General features: G+C 42.3%; 1 long non-coding RNA gene across 1 annotated transcript; it reads right to left on the bottom strand.

The window, feature by feature from the left end:
- Window positions 1-482: 482 nt before the first annotated feature.
- Window positions 483-19917, bottom strand: LOC137429252 (uncharacterized). Its single transcript, XR_010984855.1, has 3 exons — window positions 19895-19917; window positions 11808-11937; window positions 483-558 (listed from the first exon to the last, which is right to left on the bottom strand). It is a non-coding gene; the product is annotated as an uncharacterized LOC137429252 (long non-coding RNA).
- Window positions 19918-21403: the final 1486 nt, after the last annotated feature.

The following is a 21403-nucleotide window of genomic DNA, read 5'->3' as shown; positions in this document are numbered from 1 at the left end:
AGAGAAATATACGTGGGGAGTTCAAAAACTTAAACAAACGAGATAATCGTCAAATCAGTTTAATGAGGTCTCAATATTCTTTTTTAAAGCATTTATATGTCTTACAAGTCTTTTTTTTTTATGTTGAAGGCTCCAGTCACGGACTATAATTTATAAGGATTCCAGGCCTTAAATAAAAGAGCTGCAGTGATAGAAAAGTGCAGAAAGAGAGAATAGTCGGAGTTTTTGATGAAGTAAAAAAGTTTTATATACTCATATGACGTACTTACAACATATTTTTTGTATATACGTTTTGAGGAAGTATATACTTATATAATGCATTGGACTATTGTGAGTAGCGTAACTTGTTTCTAAAACTTTTTGAACATGTGGTGTCTAGGACTGTAGAAGAAGACAACACTTTGTTACCTGCACTTTGGCCTGGAATTTATCATTTCTTCATGCTTCCAGCAATAACTCGCCAACTCTTGGCGAAAGACCGCGTGGGATGTTTAACGTCCACCATCAATGACCACTGCTGGTAGACGTGAAGGTGCACATATCGGTGCCTCGCTTTGCCTGTGAAACACCAGGGTGGAAGTTTGTCGCTCGGTCGGAATTCAAACGCAGGCTAGATTGCTCATAGGCAAGCAGGTATGCATACCTCTCGGGCTATCCCAGTGGGATAATCCCACCAACCCACCAACCTACTAAATCCCACCAACCTACTGATCCTTGTATATTTGTGGGGAGTTAAAAAAGTCATCTAAACTCACAATAGTATAAGACACAGCAAAACAGAATAATGATCCGTGTTTTAAACATATATATATATATATATATATATATATATATACACACACAGTCGTGGCCAAAAATATGGGCACCCTTGCACTTTTTTCAAATAATTCACAATTTTCTCTAAAAATAAGTTGAAATTGACAAAAGTATTTGGTCTCCACAATTCTTTATTTCACTGTTAATATTACAGAACCTTTGTTTTTGATTCAGAACTTAATATATCCTATGAAATCAGAAAATAAAAAGAAATGGCATTGACAAAATTATTGACACCCTCGAATTAATATTTGGTAGCACAGCCTTTAGACAAATAAGACAACACAGCCGAGAAAGACTTGGCTAAAGGTGGTGGAAGAAGAAATGCGTGCAAGGGGGTTAACAAGGGGAGATGCAGAAAATAGGGCAAATGGAGAAGAATGTCATGGGGCCCGCGAGGCTAACCCCCGCTCTAGCAGGGAAAATGGCCTTTAAATGCCCGTTGTGTTTTTGTTGTACAGCCTTTGGACAAAATAACTGCAGTCAAGCACTTCCTATAGCCATGAATGAGCTTCCTTCACCTCTCTACTGGCAGTTTTGGCCCACTCTTTTTGTGCAAACTGCTCCAGTTCTCTCAGATTTGAAGGGTGCCTTCTCCCAACAGATGTTTTCAGATCTCCCCACAGGTGTTCAATGGGATTTAGATCTGGACTCATTGCTGGCCACTTCAGTACAGTCCAGCGTTTTGTCTTCAACCATTCCTGGGTGCTTTTTGAAGTGTGTTTGGGGTCATTGTCCTGCTGCAAGACCTATAACCTTCGACGGACACCCAGCTTTCTGACACTTGGTTGAACATTGCATTCCAAAATGCCTTGGTAATCTCCTGATTTCATGCTGTCATGCACACATTCAAGGTACCCAGTGCCAGAGGCAGCACAGCATCCCCAAAACATCACTGAACCTCTTCCATGTTTGACTCTAGGGAAGGTGTTCTTTTCTTTAAAGGCTTCATTTTGTTTTCTGTAAACATAGAGATGATATGCTTTACCAAAAGATATAATTTGGTCTCATCTGTCCACAGGACATTCTCCCAGAAGGATTTGGGCTTGTTCACGTGTGTTTTGGAAAACTCCATTCAGGCTTTCTTTTGTCTCTCTCTCTCTCAGCAGTCGGGTCCTCCTGGGGTAACTACCATAGAACCCCCTTACATTGAGTTTGCGACCGATGGTGCGAGTTGAAACCGTCGTACCTTGTGTCTGAAGGTCAGTTTGAATCTGTTTGGTAGTTGATCGAGGTGCTATCTCCACCATTAGAACAATCCTTCACTGCAATTTTGGATCAAGTTTTCTCTTGCGGCCACATCCAGGGAGGTTGGCTGCAGTGCCATGGGCCTTGAACTTCCTGATAACATTGCGTACGGTGGACACAGGAACATCAAGGTCTCTGTAGATGGACTTGTAGCCTTGAGATTGTCCGTGCTTGGCTACAATCTTGTGTCTGACCTCCTCAGACAATTCTCTGGTTTTATTTCTTTTCTCCATGCTCATTGCGGTGAACACAGTGACACAAAACAGCAGAATGACCCCTTTTCCCTGTTCAAACTTGTTGAATGAGTGATTTTTATATTGCAGGCACCTGTAAGTCACCACAGGTGTGTTCAATTCCAAAGTAAAGGTGAATCACCTGCTTCAAATCTAATTATTTGTAACAACTTCTAAAAGGTGGCAATAATATTGCCTGGGCCATTTTAGGATTTCTGTGTGGAATAAGCTAAGATTTAGTAATTTTTTCAGCTTTTTTGTTTTGTTCCATTGCAAAACAAAGAAATACAAATGTAGATACCAAAATATTTTTTAATTTCAACAATTTTTTGGAAGAAATGGTGCATTATTTGAAAAAAGTGCAAGGGTGCCAATATTTTTGGCCACGACTGTATATATATTTAAAGCTACATAATTGAAAAAACAGGACGGCCTGTCTTTGACTATTTGTGGGTACAGTATTTCGTTTCGAGGACATTTTGAACGCCTTCTTATCACACAATCCCACACAAACAATTCGGTCAAACACCGGATTGTCACCCCCATTGACAAATGAAATCACTCATCACATCTTGCAATAAACACAAGGAATTAATTTTGTTCAGGAATGAATGGATGCATGGATGGTTTAGGATAACAGCACAGCCTCTGATATGGTTAACAAGATCTTACCGTCTATGACGTCAAACAACTTGCAAGGACTTTAAATGTTTTTCTTTTTACACTCCTCGAATACACAAAAATAATCAGGAAGTGCGTGGCCTCACGTTAAAAAAAGTTCCATTTACAAGGTGAACGAAAGTGTTATTTTCCTACATTCTTCACAGCAACATTAACTGACCTCGTCCTTCAGTAATAATTCGATCATTTGAAGTGATGCTGCAGGTGAGTTTGCAAAACATCACTCCGAAGCATCTGACTCGTAACGCAGGTGAGCACACTGAGCACGACCGTGAGAACGCCACGGTTTGTAAAATACAACATCGGCCGATACCGTGGAGAGCCCGCGCTCGTACACTCAGTCGAAAGGCACCCGGTGCATTTTAATGGTTAAATGAGGAAAAGAGAAATTTATGAGCCATCCCATTTGCACGAATGTCGAGGCTCAGCTCATCCACACAGCATCGCTCAATCAGCTCCGCACCGCGCTTGACGCTTCGGGCGTTTCTTTCTTCTCACGTATTTTTTCTTCCCTTTATTTGCCAGGCCGGCCCGTATCTCCCCACCAGATGCCTGCCTTTCACTATCCGCCCTCTGGCTAGTATTAGGACGGCCGCCTCTTCTGCCGAGCGTTCGCCTTAACTAAAAGCGCCGAGGATGAGCGCACAGAACCCGCTCGGCGCCCCCTCCACTCCGCCCCCAGGCCCGCTTCGGCGCGCATTATTACGGCACGATCTGCATATCAAGGACTCCTCCGCGGGCGCTCACCGAGCACAGCCCGGCCCGGGGGCACGGCGAGGCGCCGAGCGGACTTCAAACGGCGGCGGCATCGAGTCGGGAGCGCACCGCGCCCGCCCGGGGTCCCGTTAGCTGGACGATCCCTCCGCCGGAAAAGAAATGCGTAAAAACGGAGCGCAGCGCATAAGGCTCTCAGGAATGTCACCGTTGTCATCGAGCGCGGAGCTTCGAGAATTCACGGCCGGTCGGGATAATGCGTCTCAAAGTTGCAGCCTCGTGGCGAATTGTTTGCTCGACCGCAGGTAGGCAGGTACGTGGGCCATTCCAAAAGTTGTACGAACGACACACTCACGACGGTGGAAGACACGCCAACTATTTTTGTTCTTTCTTTCTTAATCGCTCGCAATTAATGGAACGAGTGTAAGAAAAACTTTTCTCGTGATCACATGTACATGTTGCTTGAATGATTAAACAACAAAAACAATCTTAGCGTGTCTTGGACTGTTGGACCTCGTTACGAGAACATGTTGAACACCCCTCGTAAAGGAACGGCATGTGGGATTACATATTACGAACTTGGAAAACACTGACGATTCATCTCTACGACACGTGTTGAAAATTCGATCGAGATGCTGGTGAAGGTGAGCAGGCGTTGAGTGCACCTCATGAGTCTTTGGAAGGTGCTGCTGTTGAGAACGAATGGCTTATGAAGGCCAAGCTGAGATATCTGTTTTCTGTCGCCCAGAGGAAAAAGTTAAAAAAAAAAAAATTACATTCAAGGCATAGAGGAAAGCAAACGTAATAAATAATGCCATCAGCCGCGTGTCTCGTAAAGGGAAACAAAGAAAATCCAAGGAGCACAGTCAGCACCAAGTCTACTCTATCTATACACTCAAAATATACCTCAACATATTAGAAGCTATACCGCACCAACAAAGGTGTCAACACCTCGGCGTGAAAGACCATTGTTATTGTCACCGAGACATAATGTCTGCAGGACAATACAGATTAATTGATAATGTTTTATTAGTCAAATTGAATTTAAAAAACTAGCAACGGTACCCGCCATATGGGCGGGGCTTCAATTGGGAAGCCCAAATTAAAAGGCAAAATATCAGAAATTGAAGGCTTTTTTTTATTTTAAACGATTCATATAAACATCCGTTGAATCATATCACACGCAAATCATAAAAATCTAAACAGTACATGGCGCCCATTTTGAAAAAAGATTGAATTCTTCAAAAAAGGAAGCGGCCACAACACGTCTTTCTCAGTCGCGCGTTTATGTGTGAAGAGTGCGTGCCGAATCTGTTACACGGAAGCGGCCGCTACACCTGTTTCTCAGTCGCTTTGCACACGCTGCTGTGTTTCTTCGGAGCCGCACGTCTATAGAGGAAGAGTTCGTCAGGAGTCGATCTACTCTCTCCTGGTATGTAGAATAAACAGTATTTGTAGAATTTCAACAAAAGCCACATCACTATTCATATTGGTAAATATTATTTCATCATGTTTGGAAAAATTTGAAAATTGGAAAAACAATATAGCCTATTTTACTCCAGGGGGTCCCAAGAATACCCACCCAAAATATCGTTGTGATCGGTTCAGCCGTTTTTGTGGTACCTGCGAACGGACAGACGGACACTTGGTGAATTATAGTAAGACTAGTGGGGTCACCCGTGGGAATCCCACGGGCATGGACGTGTGTGACATTGGACATCTTGATTTAGATGCTGCACATTAAATTTTACAAAATGGTTACTGGCAATTCATCAGATCCAGAAATGGTGTAATGAACACAATTTATTTATTTCACATAATATGTGACCCCTCACTCCTCTCCACCTGATACTCTCCTCTCTCCACCCTCACGCCTTTCCAATCCCACTCCTCCTCACACTCCCCTCCAATACCTCCTCACACTCCTCTCCAATACTTCCTCACACTCCTCTCCAATCCCTCACACTCCTCTCCAATTCCTCACACTCCCCTCCAATCGCTCCTCACTCTCCTCTCCAATCGCTCCTCACTCTCCTCTCCAATCGCTCCTCACTCTCCGCTCCAATCGGCCCTCACTCTCCAACTCCTTGCTCCTCACTCCTCACTCTCCAACACCTAGCTCCTCGCCCTCCAACCCCTCGCTCCTCGCTCTCCAACCCCGACCTCCTCGCTCTCCAACCCCAAGCGATAGATGTGGGTCACCGTTTTTTGTCACCGTTGAGTTATTATACAGCCCACAAAGGGGGCGCAGCATCCTTGTGCACGTCTTTGCTGAAGATAAGCTAGGGTGGATGTCCTATCGCACGGCGTGACATTACGTCCATCAGGGACCATAGACGTATTGAGATATACAAAGCCTTACAGACCTTACGGCCTTATACAAAGCCTTGCAGGCAAGGAAATCTAAACAATACTGTGGGATTGTAAGAGTAAATCGGAACCAGCAACAAATCTTACCTGGTATTCCCAATTACAAATGTCCGTGCAGAAGCATAAGTAATGAACCTGAAATAAACGGCTTGAAAAAGAATTGCAAATATATATAAATAATATATATATATATATATATATATATATATATATATATCAGGATATGAATATGAATGAAGCAAGAGCAGGGGATAGCCTTGCGGGCCCCATGACAATCATGGTTCCCTGTTTGGGGCAATGTTTTTATGGCCGGATGCCCTTCCTGACGCCAACCCTTAGTCGCCTCTTACGATGTACTTACGATGCGCAGGGATGCGGTGTACCTATTCTAAGCCGGGGTACACACCGGGATCATTCATCCCAGCAAGCTGGTACTCAATTTGCCAACCTCGGAAGGTTGACAGGCTGAGTCAACCCCCCTGGTGTTAATTATAGCGATCGACCGGGTTTCGAACCCAGGATCCTAGGATCTCAAGCTGGCACCCTAACCGCTAAGCCAACACCAGGCTGTCAGAATGGTCAGTTTTTAAATCGCGGCATGGTCAGTCATACACCGCCCGAAATAACAGACGGGAAAATGCCGAGATATATATATTTTGTTTAAATCGCGGCATGGTCAGTCATACACCGCCCGAAATAACAGACGGGAAAATGCCGAGATATATTAAAAATTCGTCCATTTGATGACAATCGTCACGATGAAATATTTAATTTATACGTCGTCACAATAATGTGGAGAGAGGAGCATAGCTTCGTTCACGTGTCGCCACATACGGGAAATTGCCGAGATATATATTTTTTAAATCGCGGCATGGTCAGTCATACACCGCCTGAAATAACAGACGGGAAAATGCCGAGATATATTAAAAATTCGTCCATTTGATGACAACCGTCACGATGAAATATTTAATTTATACGTCGTCACAATAATGTGGAGAGAGGAGCATAGCTTCGTTCACGTGTCGCCACACATGGGAAATTGCCGAGATATATATTTTTTAAATCGCGGCATGGTCAGTCATACACCGCCTGAAATAACAGACGGGAAAATGCCGAGATATATTAAAAATTCGTCGCCACACACAGGAAATTGCCGAGATATATTTTCACTTTGCACAAAAATAACATCAAGTAATCGAATCAATAGGAATGTCCTGTGCCTATAACATCGACGTTATAGGCACAGCTGCATCTAGGCATTGTGCAACATCGACGCGGTTTTTGTTTTAATTAAAACTTTTTGTACTTGTTATTTCATCATTCCCCTGTTGTGTGTTTATGTCTGAGTGGAGACGCCTCACATTAGGATTTCTTTTACCTCAACCTTTATTTTGCCGTGCTTTATTTCATTAAATGATTATCGTGGTACTTTCATTTGTTGTGGGTTTTCGGGAATCAACCCATGTGTTTCGTGCAGGTAAGCACTTTGGTTCCTTCCCACGCACACGATGGACCAACAGCGCCAGGTTATGCCCCTCAGAAATTAAGGACCGTTTCGGCTATTCGTCACCGGCTATTTTATTTCGTTTCGGTTTCGGCTATTCGTCACCCGGCGGTGTTAACCACAGGGGCTGACAGGACAATATAAAACCAAAAAACACAGTCCATGAAGCCGCAAGTCCTCTGTCCGAGAAGCTCTCTGTCCGTCCGGGAAGCCATGTTTATGTGTCTATTAATTACGGACTGTTTGAACGCCGGTTGCATCCTGTCTATTAAGTATGTACGTCTATTAATTACGTATTGTTGGAATATACCTTGCGACCCTTTGGACTGCTGAGATCTCTTAGACCTTTGAAGACCTGTTAAGACCCTTAAGACCACGAATTCCCAAAATACCCTGAAGACCCCAAAGATCCATAAAGACTCCAAATACTCAGAGGACCCAAACTAACCGGAAGACCCCAAAGACCCAAAAGCCTTAAAGACACATAGGACCCAAAATACCTCAAAAACCCCAAATACCCAAAAGACCCTGAAGATCCAAAATACCCAAAAATACCCCAAAGACCCAAAACACCCTGAAGACCCAAAATACCATGAAGACCTTAAAGACCTGGAAGACCCAAAAGACCACGAAGACCAAAAATACCCAAAATACCCTGAAGACCCAAAAGTCTCAAAAGACCCCAAAGACCCAAAATACCAAAAAGACCCTTAAAGACCACGACGACCCAAAAGACGATGAAGACTTCAATGACCCAAAAGACGATGAAGACTTCAAAGACCCAAAAGACCCCGAAGATCCTGAAGACCCAAAAGACACAACATACACTGAAAACCCAGAAGACCCAAAAGCCCCCGAAGACCCAAAATAGCCGAAAGACCCTTAAAGACCCAAATTACCCTGAAGGCCCTTAAAGACCCAAAATACCCTGAAAACCCAAAAGACCCAAAATACCCTGAAGACCCATAAGACCCATTAGACCCCAAGATCCTGAAGACTCCCCCCCCCCCCCCCCCCCAAGACCCTTAAGATCACTTTAACCTTTAAGACCCTTTCAAAACTTTAGACACCTTTAGATCCCTTAACCCTTCCAACCTTTTATAACCTTTAAAGCTCTACACCTCTTAAGTCCCTTTTGACCCCTTACACCCTTCAGACCGATTAGACAGCTTGGACCCTTGACCATTTGGCGCTTTGCACCACTTGGACCTTTTTTGATTACAAATAAATTACAAATAAATAATATCACCAATATTACAAACAAGAAGACGTCATGCAGAGCATGATATGTGCAAAATCCACCCCCCACCCCCCAACCCCCACAAAAAAAGTTTTCCATTGATCCATCAAATTGTCCATTTCATCAAGATTTAAATTGCTGATCTTGATCAAAGCTCGGGTAAATAGGATGAAAAATGACGATTTTTCAGATGAAAATTGATGATTTTAGAAGTTTGACCTTGAGTGGATCTTTGACCTTTTGACATAAAAAGTTAGTTTACCAATTTAGTGACACAACATACAAATGCTGTTCAATTTTCAAGTCAATCAGATGAAAAATGGTGATTTTAGAAATGTGACCTCCAGTTGACCTTTGACCTAAAATCAATAGGCTTCTCAATTGTGATAACCTCTACAACTTGGTGAAGTTTCATGACGATCGGTTTAGAATTGTGACCTGTAGGCAAGTGACAAACAGACAAACAAACAAGAAGACGTCATGCGCAGCACGATACTTGCAAAATCCACCCCACCCCCCCCCCCCCTCCCCAAAAAGTTTTCCATTGATACAGCAAATTGTCCATTTCATGAAGATTAAATTTTACAATCTTGATCAAAGCTCGGGTCAACAGGATGAAAAGTGACGATTTTTCAGATGAAAAATGATGATTTTGGAAGGTTGACCTTGAGTTGACCTTTGACCTTTTGACCTCAAAAATAGTTAGTTTCCCTATTTAGTGACTCAATGTGCAAATGCTGTTCAATTTTCAAGTCAATCGGATGAAAATTGAGGATATTAAAAATTTGGCCTATGTTGACCTTTTGGCCTATGTTGACCTCAAAAATAGATGGTGGTTGAATTCAGTGACCATATATATAAATCCTCTTAGAAGTTCAAGTCAATTGGATGAAAATTTAGGATTTTAGAAATTTGGCCTATGTTGACCTTTTGGCCTATGTTGACCTCAAGTATACTTAGTGGTTGAATTCAGTGACCAGATGTGCAAGTCCTCTTCAAATTTCAAGTCAATTGGATGAAAATTGAGGATTTTAGAAATTTGGCCTATGTTGAGCTTTTGGCCTATGTTGACCTCAAGAATACTTGGTGGTTGAATTCAGTGACCAGATATGCAAGTCCTTTTCAAATTTCAAGTCAATTCGATGAAAATTAAGGATTTTAGAAATTTGGCCTATGTTGAGCTTTTGGCCTATGTTGACCTCAAGAATACTTGGTGGTTGAATTCAGTGACCAGATATGCAAGTCCTTTTCAAATTTCAAGTCAATTCGATGAAAATTGAGGATTTTAGAAATTTGGCCTATGTTGACCATTTGGCCTATGTTGACCTCAAGAATACTTGGTGGTTGAATTCAGTGACCAGATATGCAAGTCCTCTTCAAATTTCAAGTCAATCGGATGAAAATTGAGGATTTTAGAAATTTAGCAAAGTTGGTGACCTTTGGCCTATGTTGACCTTTTGACCTATTGACCCAAAAAAAACAATAGGCTTCTTGCTTTTGACCAACTCTACCATTTGGTGAAGTTTCGTGAAGATCGGTTGAAAATTGTGACCTGTAGACCGGTGACAAACAAACAAACAAACAGACAAACAAACAGACAGACAGACAGACAGACAGAACCACAAACACAACCGACCAATATACTTGAAAAATCTTCGATTTTAAAGGGAATTAAATTTGTGCAAAATAAACGTTTGTATTATGATTGGTGGAAATCATGACAAGATAGAAACTCAAATTCAGTCATTATCGTCAGTTTAAACAATCCCGTGCCTCTGTGGAAGTGTGTGGTGAGGCGAGCGCAGCGAGCCAATCCACGCTACTCCTTTATAAAATAATGTGTAATGTGTTACTGTTGGAAAAAGAACACTTTTTATGCACTCTTACCTTTTCTATTGGTACTTACTTTGCACTCTAAAAAAGGAAGGAGATTAAAGATTCGGGGAGGTGGAAAAGCCATGCGTGTGCATAAAAGCATCAAGAGGTTTCAAGTCAAAGGTGAATGGTACACATCCCATAACCAATCATATGCAGATCTTTGGGGCACCATCATTGCATTTCTAAACGGAAATATACCTGGTGGATTCTGAGCAGCGATGGGAATCGAACCCACACCAGTGACGGCATTGTGACAAGGTTATACGAGCTCCACCACCAAGCTCACAGGTGATTTAAATAATTAACTAGAACGGCACTCGGTAGAGAGCATACCTCCGCCAGGTGAACAGTCTACGTTTTGTATCCCAGAGTAGACCAAAAAAACCACAATACAGAATCACATTTAATCAAAATCATCCGTCCACAACTTTTTGAGATATCCTGCTATGTATCGTTTTTAGCCCGATCTCCCAATGGTGAAGAATCACTTTCAAAATTCTAGTAGCCGGATCCGAATCCGGATCTTCACCAAAATCTAATATTTCTTCCTTGTCACATACGCTACATCTCTGCCAAATTTCGTCCGAATCCGTCCACAACTTTTTGAGATATTTTGTCCACAAACAAACGGACAAACGAACGGACAAACAGACAGGGGTGAAAACCTATCCTCCATCCACCTTTGGTGGCAGAGGTAATTAAACTAAATTAATACTCATATTAAAGAATGAATCATATATTTTTTAAGGTGAGACAATCCAAATAATTTGTTTTATGATCTTGTCGATCTGATCTTCCCTTAGTAAATCTGCATTGATCATCTAATGTGGTCATATCGTTGAGAAATGGTTCTACTGATGCAAGATGGCTGAATCTGACACCCGATTCCAAGACATACAAATAACTTAGAAATTATCAAGGACTACTTATAAAAAAATTTAACATACCAAGACATCTATAATGTAGACAAGCAAGTATAATCAGACAGGTCGGTAGTTTTACGTCTGTACTACATACCATTTACCAAAGAAAAGGACGCATTACCTTTGGGATAACCATCGTATATACATAATCTTATTGATTTAGTCTGTCAGGGCCAGCGTAAATGTGCATCGCAGACAACCTGCTGTCTTTGAAGATGGCAGGATGTGGTTGATCACTATCTCGGACTGCAGACTCTCAAGTTCCTGCGCTGCATGCAAAACCCACCAGGCCTCGACTTGCTGACATTAAAAAATCCAGCCCATGGCACACTAAAACAACAAAAGGACATGCCTTGGCCTCAGCTCGCCTTTAAATACCATGTTTATGGGCAAGAGACTCCATTTAAGTGGCAAATTGCTTTTCATCATATTTTTTAACCATGCTGCTTCAAAATAGACATCACAGTTCGTAACTCGATACCATATACTGCCTCAGCTGATGGCGTGACTAGGCCCACAACGCTCTGTGACCTATTTACATCATGCATGGTCGAGGGAACCAAATCCTGGGAACTCAGAACCTGATCCTCAATGGTAAGTCTGAATAAATTTGAAGGGAAATAATTTCATAACGGTTACCTGGAGAGGCAATTATAGTGGTGCTCAAAACGTTATGTTGCAAATGTGGAACCAACAACAGGCCAAGACACGACAAAAAAAGGATCATGACATGCATGAATGTTGTTGTTGTTGTTGTTGTTGTTGTTGTTGTTGTTGTTTATCCCCGGACAGTTCTCTCAAACAAGCCCGCAGCAAGGAGCAGGAGGAGCGACCCAGAGATCGATTTATCTCTCATGAGCGACCCAGAGATCCCCCTTATCCAGGATGGTGTAACCCTGCCTTCATGAAGTCAGGGCCATGACAGTTAGAGAGAGAGGGAGAGAGAGAGAGAGAGAGAGAGAGAAAGAAAGAGAGAAAGCAAGAGAGAGAAAGAGAGAAAGCAAGAGAGAGAAAGAGAGAGAAAGAGAGAAAGAGAGAGAAAGAGAGAGAAAGAGAGAGAAAGAGAGAGAAAGAGAGAGAAAGAGAGAAAGAGAGAGAAAGAGAGAGAAAGAAAGAGAAAGAGAAAGAAAGAGAGAGAGAGAGAGAGTGAGAGAGAGAGAGCAGCCACCACAAGAAACAAGAGAAAGCAAGAAAAAAAAAACAGCCAAAAAACAAAAAAAGCAACCAAAACAATAAAAAAGACAGAAACAGAAAAAGCCAAAACAAAAAAAAGATAGAAACAAGAGGGAGGTGACCATGAGGACCAATCGGCACTTTGACCGTGACCGCGCCGCCCTGAAAAATCCGGGCAGCAGGGAAGAGTGGGGAAGATTTGGCCCCCAACTTGCGTTGGGGGTGAGGGGGGGGGGGGACAACCACGACAAAGACGTATCCCCGAAAGTTGTGTGTGCATGTGTGTATATATGTATGCTGGAGGGACTACCCGGCACTGCCTGGGGAGTGGTGCAGTTCAGGGTACTCGGGGCTGCCCAGCTGGGTGAGCTTTTCCCGGCAGTGTTTTTGGGACATGTTGGACATTGAAAAGCTATGGAGTTATTGGCCTCATGGTGGTTACCTTTTGCCTGCGGGTCGGAAGAAGCACTGCCCGACTCCACATCCTAATATACACATTATAGCGGCCTTTGGTGGCTTCAAAACGGGCGTGAAGGCCAACGACCTGTAGTAGCTTAAAACATTGCCTGGATTCTGAAATACCAACACCCAAAAGTTGGGGGCTCTAGCTACTACCTACTACCTACTAGCCAGCCGTGAAAGAGTACAGTACAAATGCACAAACAAACACACAAACACTTCAAGATATTTATAAGATTTATACGTTTTCAATGTACAACATGTGGCACAACCCTCCACATAGTTTTTTTTGTTCCAGTACAGAGCTGGGTAACCCACCCAAGCTGGGTCACCCGATCAAGATCGGGTTATTTAAACTTTTGTATAACATCAAGGAGATTGATGTTTAAAGGTGTAGCAAAAATTAACCCGAAAGTGCACGACAGCAATGGCCTCATTTCCTTTTTTGAGTATGATTATTCAAACGTACAAACACACATATGCACAGAGAATTGCATTCTGGGGGTGGGAAGGGGGGTTGTGCCCATGACCTGACCCTGGGTAACCCCAGCACATATACAAAATCTGGTGTGGATTGGCCTAGCCATACAGGTGGATATAATATATGGACTTCCCCCCCTCACAGGTGGAGAGAGCATATTTATTTTGTATCCATGACCTGACCCTGGGTAGCCTCAGCACGTTTACAAAATTTGGTGGCAATTGGCCCAGCCATTTTCTTTCTATGATTTTCAGAAGTGCACAAAATACATACAGTGAATTTTCTTTGGGGTGGAGGCAGAGGGGAAAAGGGCTTGTTTAAAACCTTGCCCATATTCTGAAGTACCTACACCCAAAATTTGGGGCTTCTTGGTGCTATGGTTTCCAGTTTTTATTGAAATTTACGCAGTTTAATGTCTCAATGTACACTGAAATTAAGCATAGAACAAATAAACAATTGGAGATAAAAAAAAGAAATCATAGAATCATTTTGTTTAACAAAATGTAATTTAAATTTTTGACTAAGCAAAGTAGCCACCTTTTGCAGATATAACCGCTGAACACACTCATGGCATTCTTTGTACAATGGAAATCAAATATTGTTCGGGAAGTTCTTCCCAACACTGTTGCAGAAGTTCCCACAAATGTGTTGCACTTGTAGGTTGCTTTGCTTTCACCCTTCTGTCCAGTTCATCCCAAACCAGCTCGATGGGGTTTAAGTCTGGAGACTGTGCTGGCCATTCCATGATTTGAAGCCGACCGTCTTGTTCTTTTCCTCGAAGGTAGTTTTCACAGCCTGGAGGTGTGTTTATGGTCATTATCTTGCTGTAGGACGAACCCCTGACCAACTAGGTGTATACCAGGGGGTATTGCATGGCGCTGCAAAATGCTGTGGTAGCCCTTTTGGTTCAGGGTGCCAGTCACTCTGTGCAAGTCGCCGACTCTGGATCCAGCAAAAGAGCCCCAGACCATCACGCTTCCTCCTCCATGTTTGACAGTTGGTGTCACACACTGAGGAACCATCCTTTCACCTAGTCGACGGCGTACAAAAACCCTGCGTGATGAACGAAAGATTTCAAATTTTGATTTATCAGTCCATAAGACCTTTTTCCATTCTTCAGTAGTCCACTGGCAGTGCTTCATGGCCCAGGCAAGCCTCTTTTTCTTATTTTGCCATCTATGGCTTTCTTACTCCCACTCGACCTGTCAAACCTGCAGCTCGAAGTCTTCTTTTCACAGTTGAAACTGAGACTTGCTTACTTCGATCAGTGTTAAGCTGTGCTTGAAGCTGTTGTCCTGTGACCCGCCTATCACGCAAGCTGTTGACTCTCAGAAACTTGTCTTCTGATTCTGTTGTGGCTTTGGGTCTGCCAGACCTCTTCCTGTCAAAGTTTCCTCCAGTTTCCAAGTGCCTTTTGATGGTGTAGGAAACTGTACTCACTGACACCTTGGCTTTATTTTCTTGTTTTTGCAAACCTAAACTTTTTTTTAACCTCGAGCAGTTTTCTGCTTACCTTTCAACCATTTCAGGTTATTCACTGGACATGAATTGCATAAATTTCAATAAAAACTTGAAAAATTGAGGTGTTCTAAAACTTTTGACCGGTAGTGTATATAAATATGTTTTCAATACATTATACAGACTTGGCATTTAACATGGAATATTTTTTTTATTCTTGACTTGGGTTTACTTTCTGAACTCAGTATATCAATCTGGTGAGTTTCTTTTATGCTTCGGTGATTTCTTTGTCAAAAGGACCATGTCACTGATTGTCTTTCGCAGCAAGAAGTCAATAACAGGATAATATCACAGGTGGGTGACAAAATGTAAGGACAGGTACATTTGACGATTGGCTTCACAATCGGGTATATAAGGGTTGTTGGTTCGGTATTAGTGGAAAACAACTGCTGCACGTCTACAAAAGTTATTGCCGCTTCCTCTGGAGATGGTCCATCAACTTGACAATGCTGTTTGTCATGGAGTGGTGGCTTTACGAAATTCCGGCATGAAACAGCGTGCTATTGCTTGGCAGTACGGCATCACTCAAGGTCAGGTGTCAAAGATCCTGAAACGAAATGCTCAGAAGGGTGTCCCTACTCCAATACCGAGGCCAGGACCTCCCCACAGAATCACAAGGAGAGATGATCGCCAGCTGCACCGGTTAGTCTGCAATGGCCGTACCAAGTCAGCTAATCGGCTTCGGGCTGAGTGGCAGCAACTGACAAATGTGCCTGTATCCAGAAGGCTAGTCAACCAACGAATGGTTCAAGCAGGCTATCATGCCAGGCGTCCCCTTAGAAAGCCATGCCTGACCAGACAACACAGCCAGCGCCGATTGCAGTGGGCCAGAGTGCACCGTCAATGGCAGCCAGGAAACTGGAATTATGTGACCTTCAGTGACGAGTCTAGATTTCTGGTCTATCGACAAGATGGCCGCGTCCGAGTATGCAGACAAGTGCATGAAGCCTACAACGAAGATTGTATAGTGCCAAGAGTCCAAGCTGGAGGTGGTGGGATGACCGTTTGCGCTGCTTTTCATGCAGGGGGCAAAACTGACCTGGTTGTTCTGAATGGTATCCTGAACCAGTTCAAGTACAGGGCCATTGCTGGAAGAAACATTGCTTCTATTTGCTCGTGCAGCCTTTCGAGGAAACTTTGTCTTCCAAGATGACAATGCACGGCCTCATCGTGCTCGCATGATCCAACACTTTCTTGTTGACCGTGGTATCGAGCATATGGAGTGGCCTGCCATGTCCCCGGATATGAATCCGATAGAGAACTTGTGGGCAGAATTAACACGTCAAATCGACAACTTTGTCCAGCAGCCCACCACTGTGCGTGAATTGCAGCAGGCTATTGTCACTGCATGGCAAGCGATTCCTGTCCAAACCTTGGCAAATCTCGTGAACAGCATGCCTCAACGTGTACATGCTCTCCTGAATGCTCGTGGGGGTTACACGAAGTACTGAACTGTAATTTCACTGTCCGTAATCCCAGTCATGATTTAACTTTTGTTTTTGTTGAAAAATTTTTTGGCTCATGTGTAATATAAAGAGATACTTCTGGAAAACGTACAGAGGTTTAACACAGTACTGTCCATGAATTGAGTTCGATCTCAGTTTACATCACTTTCAAGGATCAATTTATTTGCTTCGAAATGTCAAATGTGGTTTTTGTTTCTTTTAAAGGTCACATTAACAAAATCTAGAATAATTTCAACATAATTCCAATGAACTTTTGGTTCTAAGTCATCTTGAAAAGTAAGTTCACCCCCACAAAAAAAATATTCCATATTAAATGCCAAGTCTCTATATATAATACATATATATCTATATATACAGTCACGTGAAAAGTAAGTACACCCCATGTAAAGTTTTGACTTTTTCAACATATTTCAACATACAGCTATTTAATCTTCATTTCAACAATATTGATAGATAAAGGTGATATAATATAACAAATATCATGAAACATTTACATTTTGTAGTCCATTGTATAATTTAAATACACATAAATGCAAATTTCGCATGTGGAAAAAGTAAGTACACCCCTACATTTATCACTACTTCAAATACCTAAAATTAGAATCGGGTGCACCAGCTCAGGTGCAAATTATTAGAACATCGTTAGAGAGGATCTTGGAGGAACCTGTCTTATTTAAACCTCAAACATTTAGTTTGGTTTGCTCTTTGTTGTTGAAGTGTGTTACGTCATCATGCCTAGATCAAAAGAGCTCTCTGAGGCCTTCAGAAAGAAGGTTATAGATGCCTACGAGTATGGGAAGGGATTTTAAAAGATCTCCAAACAATTTGAAATAAATCATTCGACTGTCCGGAAGATCATCTGCAAGTGGAGAAGATTCCAAACAACTGCCAACTTGTTCAGGCCAGGCCGCCCCAGCAAGTTCAGCCCGAGAGCAGACTGCAAGATGCTGAAAGAAGTCTCTAAGAACCCCAGAATGTCATCACGGGACCTACAGGTAGCTCTTGCCACTATTGATGTCAAAGTGCACGAGTCTACCATGAGAAATAGGCTGCACAAATTTGATCTACATGGGAGGTGTGCCAGGAGGAAACCTTTGCTGTCCAGAAAGAACATCAGGGCAAGACTAAAGATTGCCAATGAACACCTTGGCAAAGACCAGCACTTCTGGAACATTGTCCTCTGGACAGATGAGTCAAAGGTAGAGCTATTTGGCCACAGTACCAGAAGACATGTTTGGCGAAAACCAAAGACAGCATTTCACCACAAGAACGTGATACCAACTGTAAAGCATGGTGGTGGAAATATTATGGTTTGGGGCAGCTTTGCTGCATCAGGGCCTGGGCAGCTCACCATCATAGAATCCACCATGAATTCTTCATTGTACCAGAGGGTGCTTGAGGATAATGTGAGGCCATCTGTCAGAAAGTTGAAGCTCAACCGAAGGTGGACCTTGCAACATGACAATGACCCTAAACATACCAGTAAATCCACCAAGGAATGGCTGAAAAGAAAGAAATGGAGGGTTCTGGAATGGCCAAGTCAAAGCCCGGATCTAAATCCCATCGAGATGTTGTGGGGGGATTTGAAACGAGCTGTGTATGCAAGAAACCCCTCAAACATCGCACAGCTGAAAGAATTCTGCATGGAGGAGTGGGCAAAAATTTCTCGCAGTCGATGTCAGAGACTGGTAGACAGTTTAGTCAGGTTCACTATGTCAATAAATTATATTTTGTTCAAAATCATGGTAGATTAGCAAACCTATACATTTTTGGAAAGGCTATAGCATAAGGAAACTAAAAATCAATGTTTACATTTGGAGAGATACCTGTATGGCGGCCATTTTGGATTTTCAAAATGGCCACTGTGAAATACATATTTTGTTCTATTTCTGCCTCTAATTACCCTAAAAACTTTTAAAAATATACTAAACCTATATTTTCAGGGACAAGGAATCCAATGAAAGTATCAAATTAGTGCTATGGGGAATGGTAAGACACGAATCAAAGGTTTTGAATTGCAAAATACTGTCTTTATATTCGCGATAAGTTGCATAATCAAATACATGTTATCATTTTGTACAGGCAGTTAATAACATCAAAATGTGTCACAATAATTCATATCACCAAACATACACAGGCAGTCAGCAAAATCATATATACACATGCAGTCAGTATAACTTCACATCTACACAGGCAGTCAATGACAAAATATACACAGGCAGTCAATGGCATCAAACATACACGATTACAGAATATGCCATTTCGAGTTCGTCATCACTGTCCTGTGTGTCGTATCCGATAATATAGTCCGCATCGTTTTCACAGTCCGTTCCACACAAGCAAAGGTCGGTCAAATTGATTGGCAAATCGAACTGGTCGAATGGTCGATCGAATCGAATTCGATGAATCGAATCGAATCGAATCGATCGAATTGGTCGAATGGTCGAATGGTCGATCGAAGCGATTGGTCGAATGGTCGAATTGGTCGAATGGAATTGGTCGATTGGTCGAATTTGTCGAATTGGTCGAATCGAATTGGTTGGAATTGGCAAATGTAAACATTGATTTTCAGATTTTCCATGTAATAACGTTTCCAAAAATGTATAGGTTTGCTAATCTACCATGATTTTGAACGAAAAAACATAGTGAACCTGACTGAAAGACATAGTGATAGTGAAAGTGAACGAGATTTGCATGCTGAAAGAATTCTGCATGGAGGAGTAGGCAAAAATTTCTCCCAGTCGATGTCAGAGACTGGTAGACAGTTATAAGAAACGCCTACTTGAGGTTGTTTCTGCCAAAGGGGGCAATACCACCTATTAGAGCCAAGGGTGTACTTACTTTTTCCACATGCGAAATTTGCATTTATGTTTATTTAAATTATACAATGGACTACAAAATGTAAATGTTTCATGATATTTGTTATATTATATCACCTTCATCTATCAATAATGTTGAAATGAAGATCAAATAGCTGTATGTTGAAATTTGTTGAAAAAGTCAAAACTTTACATGGGGTGTACTTACTTTTTCACGTGACTGTATATATATATACTTACTTACACCATTTTCTGATTATTGTGGAGCAATATGCCACTCTACATGTAATTGTTTATGGTGCCTGCCTTGGTGTGTTGCTTGCAAAAAGGTTCCAATTCAAAACAGATGCATTCATTGTCTGATTGTTCACCTGGTATCATGTCAGATTTTGTTAACATCACCCACTTTTCAGTGCTTGTGACTTGCAGTTTTCACATCTTTCCCCATCACAACACCTAAAAGAGAAAACAAAGACACTATTTGAGTTGATTTAATATGAGAACACTTCATGATGTTGATAAGAATGTTATTGATTGGTAATATCAAACACAGTAAACAACTCTATCGACATATGTGTCGCATAATGATCCATATGTGAGGACATGGCAGCCATCTTGGAAAGTGGCGGCCATCTTGGATATTAAAGTGGCGAAAGATTTAATTTTCAAGAGTTACCCATTATGAATGTACATGCAAAGCTTCATCCTTATATCGCTATTTGAACGATTCCTGATAACAAATGTCACTTATCTGTTTGACTATTAGACCAGTCCTTCAGCTTCAGGCCTCTGGTGTCAGCCTATGGAACGATGCAAGCAATTGCAATCTTTCGAGCTATATAACCATGATGAATTATATATGTAAATAGGCAGTAGGCATGTTTTTGCTTCAAACCCATGTTTTGTTTTATTTTGGAGTGATCAAGGCAACGGTCTGTTGTCTTATACACCACCTAAATAACTATGTGTCAGGCTCTCGAGCAAGAGCTTTTACCACTGAGGTTCTATGGGGGGTTGCTACTATTTCCGAACATTTTCTCTTAAAGTTGCTCGACCGATAAGCATAAAGCACCTACCATTATAAAGGTCTTTGTCCAAAGAGTTCTGGGAATCTTGTGAGGTTGTGAAATAAAACATCCGTCATTATTGACTTTTAACGATGTGTATGTAATGTCGTGCGATTGCCCTCGGTTAATACCGTGGGATCGCGGATGGCCAAACGAACTTTAATGGAGGCGTTTATTCAATGACGGATTTGACTTGGCAGCACGGGAGGAAGAAGGAAGAAGAAGAAGCGGCAAGCGCTTACCTGTAGCGATCCGACGGCAGCTCCGATCCTGTAGGAAATGAACTCAAACGAACACGGGGGTAAAATGTACAAAAATAAACAGGTTTATTTTACGGAACCCGATACAAAGGAAGCGCGACAGTAAAAACCAATTCTAAATTGGGACGTCCCCACACAGATTTCAAATACGAGACAAAGGGAGAATGAATAAAATAAATGTCTCATCGTGTATTTGTGAATGCGAGCTTATCTGTGTTTGGCAGTGTAGTGTCGGGTCGATGCTCGAGCACGTCGTCCAACACAGCTCCGGTTGGCGCGAACTGCCTGACCCTCAGCGCGCCCCATCGTCAGCACTCCAACACAAGGCTCACTCATCGTTCGTCATTCGTCGTTCACACCCCAACACAAGGAAGAGAATCGACGGCGTTCCTTCTCTCCACCGTCTTCCAAACTGCTCATTCCTCCACCAGGTCCGAAGCAAGAGAAGGCCCAATGCGAAGGGACAATCAGGAGCAAGAGGCCAAGGGAAGAGAAGCGAGGGAAGAGCGCGAGGGAAGAGAGAGCAAAGCCCAGCCAGCGAAGAGACAGCCAA

The sequence above is a fragment of the Myxine glutinosa genome, chromosome 6 (assembly GCF_964187855.1).
Source record: "Myxine glutinosa chromosome 6, kmMyxGlut1.1, whole genome shotgun sequence".
Taxonomy (NCBI): Eukaryota; Metazoa; Chordata; class Myxini; order Myxiniformes; family Myxinidae; genus Myxine; species Myxine glutinosa.
The sequence above is the reverse complement of the archived record's forward strand: the minus strand, read 5'-3'. Positions and strand labels throughout refer to the sequence as shown.